Source organism: Ceratotherium simum, chromosome 1, assembly GCF_057802395.1.
Source record: "Ceratotherium simum simum isolate JZ-2026a chromosome 1, ASM5780239v1, whole genome shotgun sequence".
NCBI lineage: Eukaryota > Metazoa > Chordata > Mammalia > Perissodactyla > Rhinocerotidae > Ceratotherium > Ceratotherium simum.
The window spans coordinates 98,869,210-98,879,216 of NC_141900.1; the positions used below are offsets into that span (position 1 = coordinate 98,869,210).

At 38.9% G+C, this 10,007-nt stretch overlaps 1 pseudogene; it reads left to right on the forward strand.

Moving 5' to 3' along the window:
* The first annotated feature begins 356 nt into the window (after positions 1–356).
* On the forward strand, positions 357–9,720 carry LOC147918307 (olfactory receptor 2A2-like; annotated as a pseudogene).
* Positions 9,721–10,007: the final 287 nt, after the last annotated feature.

The following is a 10,007-nucleotide window of genomic DNA, read 5'->3' on the forward strand; positions in this document are numbered from 1 at the left end:
TCCCTGCCCTTGCCCATGAGCCCTGTACACATGCATGAATGCTTTTCAGCTCAGCACAAGCTTGCATAATACTGCCACACCCTGAAAGTGGGAACACACTCCAGGGCGACTGTGGAAAGAGGTGACAGCAGCCCTTAGCATGTTCATGATTGCTTTCCTGGCAGTGGGGGAGACCACTGAGCCACTGCAGCACCATGGAGTGGCCCTAGCTCCATCTTCTGAGGAAGCCCCACCCACCAAGCACAGCAGCCTGCACAACCACAAGAAGAGGTGGCGGGAGATCTCTGCACTGGGGCAAGCACATTCCCAGCTCCCAAAAACAAACCATAGTACCACTGTACCCCAGAAGTGGGAACATGCCGCAGGTCAAATGTGGGAAGAGGCAGTGGCATCCTTATCCCACTTGTGATGGCTTTCCTGGTGGTGGGGGAGCCCACCATGCTGCTTTGGCCCCAATGAGTGGCCCAGGCTCAGACCCCAAGAGGAAGCCCCGCCCACCAAGCACAGTGTACACATGTGCCCAAATGCTCTCTACGTTGGCACCAGCGCCTGTAGTACACTCACAACTTGCAGCAGACAGGGTGGGATCAGAAACTCAGCTCCTGCTTCCCCCTAGTGGTAGCAGGTGGAATCTGCAACCTAATACTACCACAAATGTGCCAACAAAAGATTAGTTCATCAAACACCATGAGAAACTACAGCAACAATTCAGATCAGAAGGAAAATGATAATTCTCCAGAAACCAACCCTGAAAGCAAAGAAGTTTACAATCTAAATGACAAAGAATTCAAAATAGCTATCATAAAGAAACTCTGAGTTACAAGAAAACTCAGAAAGACACTTCAATGAGCTCAGGAATAAAATTAGTGAGAAGAAAGAACACTTCACTGAAGAGATTGAAAATATAAAAAAAAAAAGCTGAAATTCTGGATATGAAGAACACAATTCATGAAATAAAAAATAAGCTAGAATCCTTAAAAAATAGAGCTGATGTTATGGAGGAAAGAATTAGTGAGTTAGAAGATAGAAATATAGAAATGCTAAAGGTAGAGAAGAAGAAATAAGGTTTTAAAAAAATGAAGGAATTCTTTGAGAAATGACTGACTCAATTAGGAAAAGCAACGTAAGAATTATGCGTATTCCAGGAGAAGAGAGGGAGAAAGGAGCAGCAAGCTTGTTCAAAACAATAATAGCTGAGAATTTCCCAAACCTTGGGAAGGAGCCAGATTTGCAAATACAGGAAGCTAATAGAATGTCTAATTACACCAATGCTAAAAGACCTTCTCCAAGGCATATGGTAGTAAAACTGGCAAAAGTCAACAACAAAGGAAAAATATTCAGGGCAGCAAGGCAGAAGAAAATAACCTACAAAGGAACCCCTATCAGGCTTTTAGCAGATTTCTCAGTAGAAACCTTACAGGCTAGGAAAGAATGGAATGATATATTCAAAATACTGAAAGACAAAAACTTTCAACCAAGAGTACTCTATCCAGCAAAACATTCCTTCAGATATGATGGAGAAATAAAAGCTTTCCCAGATAAACAAAAGTTGAGGGAGTTCATCGCCCCTAGAACTCCCCTACAAGAAATGATTAAAGGTGTCCTCATACAGGAAACAAAAATGCAAAGGTCTACAAAGCTTTGAGCAAGGAGATAAATAGACAGACAAAATCAAAAAAGGCAGCTCTCTATCAGACCAGGGAAGCAAATACTCAATAATAACTTAAAAGATAAAGGGAAGGGTGACAACAATAACTTAGAAGGAGAAAAGGAAAGGGATCGATCGACTTAGTCTAAGGGAATAAGAGGCCATCAGAAAATGGACTATCACATCCATGAGATTTTTTTACACAAACCTCATGGTAACTACTAACCAGATAATCAGAACAGATTCACACACGATAAATAAAGAGAAAACTAAGAGAACCACCATAAGAACTACCAAACTGAATCATTAGTCAGAAACACATGGGACAAGAAACAAAAGAAATGCAAAAGAACTACACAGTGAGTGATAAAATAGCAAAATTAAACCCTCATATATCAATAATTATACTAAATTTAAATGGACTAAACTCTCAAGTCAAAAGACACAGAGTGGTGGGATGGATTGAAAAACAAGACCCAACAATATGCTGCCTCCAGGAAACACATCTCAGCTTTAAAGACTACCACAGACTCAGAGAGAAAGGATGGAAGACAATACTCCAAGCTAATGGCAAACAAAAGAATGCAGATGTTGCCATATATCAGACAAAGTCGACTCAAGATAAAACAGGTAATGAGAGACAGAGAGGGGCAATATATAATGATAAAAAGGACACTCCACCAAGAAGGCATATCACTCATAAATGTATATGCACCCAACACAGGAGCAACAAAGTACATAAAGCAACTATTAACAAACCTAAAGTGAGATATTAACAACAACACAATAATAGTAGGGGATCTTAACACCCCACTTACATCAATGGATAGATAATCCAGACAGAAAGTCAATAAGGAAATAATGGACTTAAACAAAAAACTTGACAAGATGGACTTAATAGATATATAGAGAGCACTCCATCTAAACACAGCAGATTACACATTATTCTCAAGCACGTATGGAACATTCTCAAGAATAGACTATATGTTGGGAAATAAAGCATGCCTTTATAAATTTAAGAAGATTGAAATCATAAAAAGCATCATTTCCAACCATAATGCCATGAAGCTAGAAATCAACTACAAGAAAAAAACTGGGAAAGTAACAAAGATGTGGTGACTAAACAACATGCTACTGAACAACCAATGGATCATTGATGAAATTAAAGAAGAAATGAAATCATATCGGGAGACAAATGAAAATGAAAATACACCACATCAACTCATATGGGATGCAGCAAAAGCAGTTCTGAGAGAGAAACTCGTAGCAATATAGGCCCACCTTAACAAACAAGAAAAAGCCCAAAGAAGCAACCTCAAACTGCGGCTAACAGAATTAGAAAAAGAAGAACAAACACAGCCCAAAGTCAGGAGAAGGAGGGAAATAATAAAAATCAGAACAGAAATAAATTAAATCAAAACCAAAAAAACAGTAGAAAGAATCAATGAAACAAAGAGCTGGTTCTTTGAGAAGATAAACAAAACTGACAAACCCTTAGACAGTCACCAAGAAAAAAAGAGAGAAGGCTCAAATAAATAAAATTAAAAATGAAAAAGGAGAAATTACAATGGATACCAAGAAATACAAAGGATTATAAGAGAATACTATGAAAAACTATATTCCCACACATTGGACAATCTAGAAGAAATAGATGAATTCTTACACTCATACAACCTCCCAAAACTGAATCAAGAAGAAATAGAGAACCTGAAGAGACCAATCACAAGCAAAGAGATTGGAACAGTAATCAAAAACCTCCCCAAAACTAAAAGTCCAGGGCCAGATGGCCTCTCTGGAGAATTTTACCAAATATTCAAAGAATATTTAATAGCTATCCTTCTCAAAGAATTCCAAAAACTTGAAGAAGATGGAATAATTCCCAACACATTCTATGAGGCCAACATCACCCTGATGCCAAAGCCAAACAAGGACAATATTGAGAAGGAAAACTACAGGCTAATATTCCTGATGAACATAGATGCAAAAATCTTCAACAAAATATTGGCAAACTGAGTACAGCAATACATTAAAAAGATCATACACCATGATCAAGTACGATTTATACTAGGGACACAGGGATGGTTCAATATCTGCAAATCGATCAATGTATTGATGTGATGTGATTGATGTGTGTTGTACACCATATCAACAAAACGAGGAATAAAAACCACATGATCATCTCAATAGATGCAGAGAAGGCATTTGACAAGATCCAACCTCCACTTATGATAAAAACTCTCAATAAAATGGGTATAGAAGGAAAGTACCTTAACATAATAAAGGCTGTATATGACAAACCCACAGCCAACATCATACTCAATGGAGAAATACTGAAAGCCATGCCTCTGAAAACAGGAACAAGACAAGGGTGCCCATTCTCACCACTCTTATTCAACACAGTACTGGAGGTTGTCACCAGAGAAATTAGGCAAGAAAAAGGAATATAAGGAATACAAATAGGCAACGAAGAAGTGAAACTCTCACTGTTTCCAGATGACATGATCTTATATATAGAAAACCCTAAAGAATCCATTGGAAAACTATTAGAAATAATCAACAACTACAGCAAAGTTGCAGGGTACAAAATCAACTTACAAAAATCAGTTGCATTTCTGTATGCCAACAATGAACTAACAGAAAGAGAACTCGAGCAGACAATCCCATTTACAATTATGACAAAAAGAATAAAACATCTAGGAATAAATTTAACCAAGGATGTGGAAGACCTATACAACGAAAACTATAAGACATTATTGAGTGAAATCAATGATGATATAAAGAAATGAAAAAATATTCCATGCACATGGATTAGAAGAGTAAACATAGTTAAAACATCCATACTACCTACAGCAATCTACAGATTTAATGCAATCCCAATCAGAATCCCAAAAATATTCTTCACAGAAATAGAATAAAGAATACTAAAATTCATATAGGGCAACAAAAGACCCTGAATAGCTAAAGCAATCTTGAGAAAAGTGAACAAAGCTGGAGGCATCACAATCCTTGACTTCAAAACATACTACAAAGCAATAGTAATTAAAACAGCATGGTACTGGTACCAAAACAGACACACAGATCACTGGAATAGAATTGAAAGCCCAGAAATAAACCCACACATCTATGGACAGACCCACACATCTATGGGCAGCTAATCTTTGACAAAGGAGCTAAGAACATACAATGGAGAAAGGAAAGTCTCTTCAATAAATGGTGCTGGGAAAACTGGACAGCCACATGCAAAAGAATGAAAGTAGACTATCTTCTTTCACCACACACAACAATTAACTCAAAATGGATCAAAGACCTGAAGGTGACACCTGAAACTACAAAACTCCTGGAAGAAAATATAGGCAGTACACTATTTTTCATGGGTCATAAAGGGATCATTTCGAATTCCATGTCTACTCGGACAAGGGAAACAAAAGAAAAAATAAACAAGTGGGACTTCATCAGATTAAAGAGCTTCTACAAGGCAAATGAAACCAGGATCAAAATGAATAGGCAATCCATCAGCTGGGAAAAAATATTTTCAAATTATATATCCAACAAGGGATTAATCTCCATAATATATAAAGAACTCACCCAACTGAATAACAAAAAAACAAACAACCCAATCACAAAATGGGCAGAGGAAATGAACAGACACTTCTTCAAGAAGATATACAGATGGCCAATAGGCACATGAAAAGATGTTCAACATCACTAATCATCAGGCAAATGCAAATCAAAACCACACTAAGATATCATTGTACACCCATTAGAATGGCTATAATCACCAAGACAGAAAACAACAAATGCTGGAGATGCTGTGGAGAAATGGGAACCCTAATTCACTGCTGGTGGGAATCCAAACTGGCACAGCCTCTATGGAAAACAGTATGGAGATTCCTCAAAAAATCAAAAATAGAAATGCCTTATGATCCAGCTGTCCCACTACCGGGTATCTACCCAATGAACCTGAAATCAGCAATCCAAAGAGGCTTATGGACCCCTATAGCAGCTTTATTCACTATAGCCAAGACATACAAGCAACCCAAGTGTCCCTCAATGGATGAGTGGATAAAGAAGATGTGGTATGTATACAGTGGAATACTACTCAGCCATAAAAAAAGACAAAATTGTCCAATTTGCAACAACACGGATGGACCTGGAGGGTATTATGATGTTAAGGGAAATAAGCCAGAAAGAGAAAGACAAACACCACATGATTTCACTCATAAGTGGAAGAGTAAACAACATACAGACAGAGAGAACTGTTTGGTGGTTACCAGGGGGAAGGGGGGTGGGGGTTGGACACAAGGGGTGAAGGGATGCATTTATATGGTGACTGACAAATAATAATATACATATTATTATGTATATGTATATGTCCCCAATATGGGGACATTGGACATTTTCTGTTCCTAGAACTCACCAAGTCCTTCCTGCCCAGGGACTGGCCTTCACGGTTCCCCGTGCAAGGAGCAGTCTGCTTGGCTGTAGTCGGGGTGGACTCCCCTTCATTGTTTAGATTCCACTCACATGTCTCCTCTTTGGAGAGACCTTTCCTGACAATCCCACCTACAGGAGCCCCTTCAAACCAAGTCCTGTCTATCATTTACCCTGTTTTATTTCCTTCACAGTACTTTTCACTCTCAACAAATATTTTCTTGATTGATTTACTCCTGGTGTTTCAGGAATGGTAATTACCCAAGACCTCTCCTTGCTCTGAGTATGAAAAAATAAACTGAGAAATAGACACTGGAATCAGGTAAAAATTTTAAGAATATATTTCTTAGTGAGGTTATTGAAAAACATAGTTTATACCTTTACAAAATTTCTCTCCAATTTACAATCATAACCATTAGCCCACCCCCACAACCAAGAGGACAAAACATGCTTCTACAGGCTGTAACCTGAAGGACAGAAATGTATATGAGCAAACAGGAGAGCAGAGAAGGGGCATCCTCAGTTCCTTTTTCCTGTTTCACAAATTGTATCAACTAGAGGACAGAGAGGGCGGGTGTACTCCAAAGTGCTTTATCTGGGGTAGAGAGGTTTCTCCACTAAATGGAAATGTGAGGAACAGACAACAAATGTACCAACTACTTCCTCAGAATATGTCTCCCCTCAGAATATCTACCTTATCCACTGCTGTTCCTCCGAACTTAGAACAGAGGCCGCAACAGGTGATGCACTCATGGAATGTGTGTAATGTATTGTTGAAATATAAATTTAAACTGTATAAAATTATTCACATATCAAATTAGCAAAGGTTAAAACTGGTAATTTGTAGTATTGATGCTCATGTAGTATTGATGTAGTATTGAGGCATAATTCTCACACGCTGTCAGAGGGAGAAATTTGTACAAATTTTCTGCCCACAAACTGGCAATAGATATTGACAGCCTTAAAATGCCTATATCTAGAAAGAACTAACCAACTGATGCTCCAGCTGATCCCACCCCCTGTGACCTGCTCAGAGTCCATCAGAACAGCAGGGGGTTGTCAGCATGGTAACAGAGATGAGGAAGGTCTTCAGGGGATTGATGGCAACCAAGTTGCCAAAGATAGAAAGACATCATGATGACAAATGATTCTGTTACACTGGAAAATAAGATAAGCTCTGAGATTTGTCTCTGTATTATCATAAAAGGGAAAAGAGAAAACATCCAAACAAAATTATAATTTTAATCACTATAGCCAAGAAGTGGAAGCAACCTAAGTGTTCCTCGACTGATGATTGGATCAAGAAGATGTGGTATATATATACAATGGAATACTACTCAGCCATAAAAAAAAGACAAAATCACTCCATTTGCAACAACATGGATAGGGCTGGAGGATATTATGTTAAGTGAAATAAGCCAGAAAGAGAAAGACAAACACTATTTGATCTCACTCATATGTGGAATACAAACCAACACATGGACAGAGAAAACTGTATTGTGGTTACCAGGGGCAATCGGGGCAGGGGGTGGGAACAAAGGGTGAAGGGAGACATATATATGGTGATGGACAAACAAAAATGTACAACCCAAAATTTTATAATGTTATAAACTATTAAAACATCAATTAAAAAAATAAATTAAAAAATTATAATTTTAATACACCTGTCATCTCTAAATGAGCCCACTGTTAATGTAAATTCATTTTCCCCTTTTGAGTTTCACATTTGAGATGGCTGTGATACCAGCTCAAGACAAGGTTGACATGAGGGAAGCCATGTTGTAGAAAATAAACCCTACTGTAACTTTGAATGACCTCTGACTAACCCAGCTGGATATGCACCCTCCAGGAGATCTAACTGCTCTGTAGATTTTACGACCCCTGCTTGTGCGTGTATCTCCCAGCTGCAATAAGATGATAACTTTGTTCTTTTGAGTTCTTTAGGAATGTGATGACCCCTAGGCAGAGAGTCTATGCTGATAGTCATCATCAAGGACAACTAAAAGATCAGGGTATAGGGAGTTGCTCGGGTCTCTGATGGTATCCAGTAAAACCAAAGACTATCGGGAACTAAGACCAGATGTCTGCCCCCACCCAGAGACCAGCTGCCTCCCTCACCCAGAGACCAGCACCATATATAACTGGCCTGTAGTCTTTGTTCTGCAAAATGGTTCTTTTGAACATGAGTCGGCCATCTTCCCTCTTGCTGGCAAGCTGTAATAAAAAGTCCTTTTTCTCCTACCACCTTGCCTCTTGACTATTGGCATGTCTTGCGGCGAGCAGAAGGCCCCACGTTGGGCAGTAACAGCCACAGAAATGTCATGTTTAACTGAATTTAAGATAAGATATGTACCTGTGTTTATTGCATGTTGCCAAAATGTTCTTTCACTTATGCCTTAATTTCACTACCAAGTGCTGATACCAAAATAAATAAAACTCGGAATAAACCTACAAACAGTGAGGATGAATCAGATGTCCCAGAAGAAGCTTCTAGGGTGTATTAGCTGCTGAAAAGAAGGTGCTTACAAAGTTTTAAAGACACAACAAAACTGAGAAGTTATTTAGATGAATTTGAAATCTGAAATAAGTGATTAGAAAAGCACATGAGGATGTAAATGGATAAATAAGCAACATATAAAGAAGAGAGGATGCTCATCACTTCATACCTGGGACCAAGAACACAAGCAAGCCAAGGACACAAAACTCCCTCCTACAGCAGACGTTGTCTCAGGATCGTCTCTCTACAACTCCATCAATAGTCAATATTCCCACCCTCGAAGGGAAGCTAGAACACTTGAATTCTCTGAAACAACATATGGGCATGTGTGTGGATCCCATTCAGTAGAGTATATAATAATGGATCCTATTATTTTATCATATAATGTATTTCATCATCTATAAAAAATTTTATATATATGTATGTGTATATATATCCTATTATTCCATTGATACGTGGGGAATTTCCATCTGATTTGTATGAGCTCACAGAGTTAGTTTTTAAAACATTTCTAAAAATAAATGATAGAAAATCGATCCACACTAATACATTTCAAAATGCTCACTCTGGAACATTCAGTAAATATTTTGTGTCTTGATTGCCCTGCAGCTCTATCTTCCTGTTGTGGATGTAGACTTGTCTGTCTCTGCCACAGGAGTGTGGCAGGCAACCACACGTGGATCACAGAAGTCACCCTGCTGGGGTTCCAGTGGACCCAGCACTGGAGTTGGTCCTCTTTGGACTGTTCTCTCTCTTCTATAGCCTCACCCTTCTGGGGAATGCGGTCTTCCTGGGGCTTATCTGCTTAGACTCTAGGCTTCACACCCCCATGTATTTCTTCCTCTCCCACTTGGCCATCATTGACATGTCCTATGCTTCCAACAATGTCCCCAAGATGCGGGCAAATCTTGTGATCCAGAAAAGAACCACCTCCTTTGTTCCTTGCATTATGCAGACTTTTTTATATCTGGTTTTTGCTGCTACAGAGTACCTGATTTTGGTGGTGATGTCATATGATTGATTTGAGGCAATCTGCCACCCCCTACATTACACTGTCATCATGAGCTGGAAAGTGTGCTTGGTCCTGGTTGTCACTTCATGAGCATTTAGCTTCCTCCTGGCTCTGGTCCATTTCAAACCCTGACAAACTAGATAATATTGAAGGTGGAGGAAGAGTATTGTCTATCCACTCTGGGTCCTTCCTGGCTGGGCTACAAATTAAATTGACATGAGACCGAATAGCAGGAGAAAATCAAAGTTTAATAACATGTATACATGGGAGAAACCAGGGAAACTGAGTTTCTCCACAAAAGGCAGAGGTTTTCACCTTAAATAGATTTAGATAAAGACAAAGGAGGATGTTGAGAGTGGCGGATGAGACAGCTTTGGGAGATTACCAGAAAGCACAGCAATCAACGGTATACAGATTTA